The sequence below is a fragment of the Cornus florida genome, unplaced genomic scaffold (genome assembly GCF_030987335.1).
Source record: "Cornus florida cultivar Cherokee Brave unplaced genomic scaffold, ASM3098733v1 CherokeeBrave_3.0.0_Hap2_Chr03, whole genome shotgun sequence".
Classification (NCBI taxonomy): domain Eukaryota; kingdom Viridiplantae; phylum Streptophyta; class Magnoliopsida; order Cornales; family Cornaceae; genus Cornus; species Cornus florida.
The window spans coordinates 61351101-61358337 of record NW_026775573.1 but is presented as its reverse complement, the minus strand read 5'-3'; the positions used below and the strand labels follow the sequence as shown (position 1 = coordinate 61358337).

Here is a 7237-nt window from a genome sequence, read left to right as displayed (position 1 = left end):
TTTCATTTTTTGACACTATTCACTTTTCGTCTTTTTCCCTATTTCGTCCTCTTCCCTATTTCGTCTTTTCCCTGTTTGTCACTTTGTTGGCATAGCCTCACTTCTTGTGTTCGGAGTTGGTTTTTTACTTCACGTATCTTCATTCTAGGTGGTTTCCACGAAATGCGTATCTTTACTTTTGTGGTAAAGTACTATAGTTGCTCCCGGTGTCCATAGGGGCATGAATGCATAGTTTTTCAGAATCTTTTTCTTCTCTTGGGGTGTTTTTTGTAAATATATTTTGAAGATATTTTATTTCAGGGATTTTTAAGAAAATACTTTTGGAAGATATTTTCATTCTGGGCCATTAGTGCAGTTTTCACTTTTTAGAGCGGACATTGTGCAATTACTGAAAGTTATTACAAAATGCCTCGTTTTGAGCCTGGATTCTTGTACGGGGTTTATTTTTACTTTTCATCAAGTCATGTACTCTTAGAATTCCCTTCTGGTAGTTTTTCTCCAATTTCAGAGTTTCTGCCCTAGTTGTCGCCGAACTTGTTCAGGGCATATCTTCTTACACGGGACTCAATTTTCAACGCCGTTTCTTTCGTTGTTCATATTTTCTCATTTCAAATCTTTTTTGTTCATGGAGTTTTTCCGTTTGAGCGCGTCTGCGCGAATTTCACTTTTTCGGACCTAGCGGAGCCCGATCGGGGCACTTTTTGAGATTTTCTATAAATAGGGGACCTTTAAGTGAAAAATTAGATTTCTCACTCTCTCTCCCTTCTCTTGGCCGGAGTCCATGGCAGCCAAGGGCTGCCATCTTCTCTCTGCTCTTTTGAGCTTCTTCCCTTCAATGAAACCCCGTAGTGCCTTAGTGTTTTGTGTTCGCCTTGGCTAGGCCTTCGATTCCACCTATTGGAATCCCATTTTGGCCATTTCTTGAGTTCGGGTTTGAAGTCAAATTGTGTATTTAATGGGGCTTCCTTGGGGTTAATGTTCACGGTGTTGTCCCCGACAAAACCCCGAAGTATCATCGGATTCGGAGCCGTTTCATTTTGGTGGCTTTTGAGATTTTCATCTCAAATTGAGGTAGGGGATCTTTTAGAATTTTATATGTGTTGTATAGAGTGTTGTCCATGATTATACAACTTATTTGCATACTTTGTATCAAATCTAGAAAAATTAGTATTATTTATTTCTTTGTATAAGATTTAATTTTCAAGGATTTATATAGTTTAGAATTAAGTTGTGGCATGATGATTAATTTTGTTTTAATATGTTTGTTAACATATATTAAATTGGAATTATTTGAATAAGAATTGCACTTTTTATTTAATATTTATCTTTTGTGAAAGATTAAATTCCATGGCCGTACCTTGCATGAAATGAACTTGTGATGTTCTTTTAAATCAAGTCTTGGCATGTCCTTTAACATACTTTAATTTGAGAGAAATTAGATGAGTATGAAAATCTAAATGATTAATTAAAATCCATTTAATGGTTCCATTGGCCTAATTAAGTTTTTAACTTGATATTTGTGATGACTAGAGCTTGTATGTTAGCATATGTTAATTTGGGACCATTTGATGTTGTTTTAGAATTTAGGGATTTGATTCTCATGATTTGATTAAATTCCATTTTGTTGTTCAAATGGCCTAATCAAGTTTTTGAATTGATATATGTAATGATTAAGTTATGTTGTATAACATGTGTTAATTAGGGACCATTTGATTGGGATTTGAAACCTAGAGAAATTAATTAGTTATTTGATTAATTTCTGTTTCTATTGCATTATTGATTAAATCATGTATTTGACATTGATAATATGTTTGAAGCATGATTTTAGACTTGTAATGGATGCATGAGTTTATATTTCAATGTTGAAAAATATTGTGATAGCGTATAACGAATCACACACTGAAGATTCGACATGTGATGTTATTATAGCGCGTAACGAATCGCGCTCTGAAGATTCGACATTGTCATCCTATAGTAGTTGTAGATTTAGAGCCTGTATTGTGTGGTTTCAACCTACTTGTGCATGGAATGTAGTTTCGTGCTGTATATATATGTTTCGTATATAAGTTGTTAACTTATTTATTTTGGAGTCTTGGGACATTGTTACTGTGATATGGCTAGAGTTTGGCTCTAGTGCGGGAGGTATGAGTTCTCCCCGCTGAGATAGTGCGCACGAGGGTGGTCTTTCCAGCGGGTTAATGCCCGGAATAACCATTTTGTTCTTAGTTTAGTCCGAGACGTGATGTCCAAGTCTTCCACTATTTGTTTTCGCATTCAATTCCAAGTTGACCACCAATGCTTAATTGTGACTTGTGGTTTTGGTTATTGGCAATTTAATGTTGTTAAGTACATTTATGCATTATGATTTTGAATGAATCATTACATGCTTTAATGTTGTTAAGTACATTAATGTTTTATGATTTTTAATGAATAATAATAAATTTTGATGTTGCTAAGTACATCTATGCTATATTGTTCAAATGTGACTTAGGAATGATCCTATAGATTCATTTGGAACATAGACGTTAAGTGGCATGACCCACTTTAGTCGTTTGCACACTTTTAGATTTCAAGTTGATTACTTTGAGAATCTATGTCCTGACGTGTGGTACTAGAAATTCCAATTATGCTAAATGGTTATATTTAGTTGTTTACATATTTTAGATTTTAAGTTGATGACTTTGAGAATCTATATTTTGTCGCTTTGTATAGCATGCTCCTATGTTGTTTCAATTGCATGAATGATGTGTTTTATGCTAGAAATGATCTTAGGTAGCTTAGGATGCTCCCTGAGTCTCACCTTTGACATAGATGTTAGGTGGAATGAACCACGATGTTTAAATCATGCAAACAAGTAAAATGTTAGGTCGATGCATACTCATTTCCTACGAGTAGCTTTATGTTGCTCACCCCAAAGTTACTAGGGCATATTTCAGGTACATGATACAAGATTGGAGATTTGTACTTGCTTTGGGTGAATTGCAGAATGAACGTTTCTTTGGAAGCATTCATGTTCACATGCAAGTGTTAGCATGTTTAAGTTTTACCTATGAAATGTAATTTTTCTAACTTGGAGGTTTGACATGTCAAATGTTGTAAATGAATTGTAATAAGACCATAGGCCATTTCAGCATGTTTAAAATGTTATTTTACACTTGCGTGTATGTTCACATCATCACACACTTGCATACAATTCAATTTGATCATGCAATGGGGGATCCGATTGAGTCTTAGGGACTTCTTTTCATTTTTGGTGCATAACAGGTTCATTTTTGCATTTTCAACTTGTTTCGGTCAATTCGTAGCTTGTTTCAGTCGACCGATGGCCTTTGAATTTCAATTGAACAGTAAAAGTCCAATTCCAATAGCCTTTTACAGTTTCGAGTCACAAACCGGTCGATCGGTTTGTCATTTCGGTCGACCAAAATGAAGGCTCTTTTCCTTCTTTTTCCTGGCTCATTTCGGTAGACCAAAGCTCCATTTCGGTCGACCGAAATAGTGCTGCCTTGTAGGTTTTGTTTGGTTGATTGTTTCTTCGGCCTTTATCGCTTCGTTCCTTCCTACTAAATTTTGTTAATCTTGTGTAAGCCATTTAGTGGTGTTCTTGGTTTAGTTTGAACTAGATTTTGTCCTTTTTGTTGTCATTGGTGCCATAGGGTACCATTTGACCCTTTTTATGTTAGTTTTCACTCCCGGTTATTTCCTTGAGCTCCGTGACTTCATGGAAGGTTACTGTGACAACCCGGATTTTTAAGAGTTGAAATTATATTTTATTACATGATTTTTTTTAAATTGTCATAATGATAATTTAATTTTTATTTTGAAGAATTACTCAATTTAAATATTTATTGAGTTTGATTTATTAGGTATGCACTTGTATATATATATGTGTGATATATATATATATATTAAATTTGATGGATATTGAATCAAAAGGGAGCAGTGCCGAAATGATGTTGGAGAGGCAACCGAAGGGATAAAAGAAGAAGAATTTTTTTTGATAATTAGCAGGTTTCACTTATTTGATGGGTTGAGTTGAGTTTATTACAATTGTATACATTGTATATATATTTATGTTTCTTGATCTGGTGAAAGGGCACCTGACCGAATTAGAGAGGAAGAAAGCAAATTTATTTATTTGGTTACCTTTGTATATATAATGATATATACATATATTTAGTACCTTGTATGGGCAACATGGACGCTGCCAGCGAAATGGTGAGAAGAGTAAGGAAATTATGATAAAGTTATGGGTCCCATTAGTTAAATTCTTGGCCCAATTAATTTTGCACTTATTATGGAGATAGATTTTTGTTTGTTAAACTGATGTATAGAAAGCAACTATATGTGGTGGCGGGTCCATTTTTTTGGGTTCATTGTATTTGGCCTTGAATTGTGCTTGGCCTTCAATTTTACACGTGGTGTTTTCTTTTTGGGATGAGATTGCAACTGTTAAAATATTAAATGAATGAAGATATAAGAATAAGTAAAGTACAGGAAGCATGGGTGGCGGGTCAATTGTGATTATTATGTTGGACTTTAGATATTTGATTTGATTTTTGGTGGTAGATTTTTGGTCAAGTGTCGGTGGAATTGCATTATAAATAGAGTGTTTGTGCACATATGGTATTAACTGAAAGAAAGCAGAGATAGAAAATTAGAGAATGAGAAATATAGTGAGGAAGTCGAGAGTCTCAGAGAAGGTAAAACTTGATGAATTTGATGATCCAGTGTGGAATAATGGTTTTACAATGTAGGGATCATCATACCTTGAATGGCTTGGATAATTTTATTTCAAAAATTTTGTTAATTGTTATTTTACTAAAATTGCATATATGTATTTTGTTTAAAAGCATATATATATTTTTGTAAAGCAAATTTATCGTGAAACTCTTTGAAATCCTTATTATGGTTTTTCTTATTGTCTCACCCCCTTACAGTTTCAGGTACCGAGGATGAACTTGGATTCATAGTTGCGGGCTTAGGTGGAAAAGTTGGAGTTGAGGAATTAAATTATTTTTTTTAGAGATTTTTAGGAAATTGATTTAGTATCAATTTAATTAATTTGAGATGTTGTCTTATTTATTTGAGGAAATTTGATTGATTTTGTATCAATAAAATGTATTTTATTTCGTTTGAGATCCTGGTTGTCTTTTATGAAGTATTTTGATTTAATGAAATCGAGGATTTTATTTAGAAAAAATTCGGGGCATTACAGAATGGTATTAGAGCCTGTACCCAACTGGAAGTGTGAGTTTAGTGATGATGTTGTCCGGTGTGTGTGGGCGAGTGTTTAGTATTGACTAGTTACCACTTGTAGTCGGGTGTGTGCGTCCGGATGTCGTTCACTGACAGTTATTAGGATAATTACTATCAGTGATTAGGGGCAGGTGTCCCTAGATCACTATCGGTTTTATTTTGTGGACGGGTGACGGCATCATCTAGTTACCACAACGGCTACAGAGTGTGTGGGCGGATAACTAGCACTGTCAACTACCACAATTTTTTTTCATGTCACTGAATTTCACATCGCCTGGGGTAAGAATTTTAGGATTTTATTTTACCACTTTTGATGTTTTCGGGTATGCAAAGTCTGTTGGATTTGAATTTTGGGGCGAAATTCTTTTTAAGTGGTGGAGAATGTGACAAATCGGATTTTTAAGAGTTGAAATTATATTTTATTTCATGATTTTTTTTTTTAAATTGTCATAATTGATAATTTAATTTTTATTTTGGAGAATTACTCAATTTAAATATTTATTGAGTTTGATTTATTAGGTATGCACTTGCATATATATATATATGTGTGATATATATATATTAAGTTTGATGGAGATTGAATCAAAAGGGAGCAGTGCTGAAATGATGTTGGAGAGGCAGCCGAAGGGATAAAAGAAGAAGAAAAAAATTGATAATTGGTGGGTTTCACTTATTTGATGGGTTGAGTTGAGTTTATTACAATTGTATACATTGTATATATATTTATGTTTCTTGATCTGGTGAAAGGAAGAAAGCAAATTGATTTATTTGGTTACCTTTGTATATATAATGATATATATATATATTTAGTACCTTGCATGGGCAACATGGATGCTGCCAGCGAAATGGTGAGAAGAGTAAGGAAATTGTGATAAAGCTGTGGGTCCCATTAGTTAAATTCTTGGCCCAATTAATTTTGCACTTATTATGGAGATAGATTTTTGTTTGTTAAACTGATGTATAGAAAGCAACTATATGTGGTGGCGGGTCCATTTTTTTGGGTTCATTGTATTTGGCCTTGAATTGTGCTTGGCCTTTACTTTTACACGTGGTGTTTTCTTTTTGGGATGAGATTGCAATTGTTAAAATATTAAATGAATGAAGATATAAGGATAAGTAAAGTACAGGAAGCATGGGTGGCGGGTCAATTGTGATTATTATGTTAGACTTTAGATATTTGATTTGATTTTTGGTGGTAGATTTTTGTTTAAGTGTCGGTGGAATTGCATTATAAATAGAATGTTTGTGCAAAGATGGTATTAACTGAAAGAAAGTAGAGATAGAAAATTAGAGAATGAGAAATACAGTGAGGAAGTCGAGAGTCTCAGAGAAGGCAAAACTTGATAAATTTGATGATCCAGTGTGGAATAATGGTTTTACAGTGTAGGGATCATCATACCTTGAATGGCTTGAATGATTTTATTTGAAAAATTTTGTTAATTGTTATTTTGCTAAAATTGCATATATGTATTTTGTTTAAAAGCATATATATATTTTTGTAAAGCAAATTTATCATGAAACTCTTTGAAATCCTTGTTATGGTTTTTCCTACTGTCTCACCCCCCTACAGTTTCAGGTACCGAGGATGAACTTGGATTCATAGTTGCGGACTTAGGTGGAAAAGTTGGAGTTGAGGAATTAAATTATTTTTTTTAGAGATTTTTAGGAAATTGATTTAGTATCAATTTAATTAATTTGAGATGTTGTCTTATTTATTTGAGGAAATTTGATTGATTTTGTATCAATAAAGGGTATTTTATTTCTTTTGAGATCCTGGGTGTCTTTTATAAAGTATTTTGATTTAATGAAATCGAGGATTTTATTTAGAAAAAATTCGGGGCGTTACAGTCACATTGGTGTCTTGGGGATGATTTACATCTCTATAGACTTTGGATTTATCTTTTGCTTCCGCATTTCGGATCCGTTATCGGGTCAACTTTCGGTTCATAACAGTACATACTGGGTTGAAAAAATCCAA

At 33.6% G+C, this 7237-nt stretch overlaps 1 long non-coding RNA gene across 2 annotated transcripts; it reads left to right on the top strand.

Moving 5' to 3' along the window:
- Nucleotides 1-4593: 4593 nt before the first annotated feature.
- LOC132300643 (uncharacterized) lies at nt 4594-7028 on the top strand. Of its 2 annotated transcripts, none has more exons than XR_009480518.1 (2): nt 4594-4703; nt 4941-7028. It is a non-coding gene; the product is annotated as an uncharacterized LOC132300643 (long non-coding RNA). The 2 variants fall into 2 exon arrangements; XR_009480517.1 differs by having other exon boundaries at nt 4594-4753.
- Nucleotides 7029-7237: the final 209 nt, after the last annotated feature.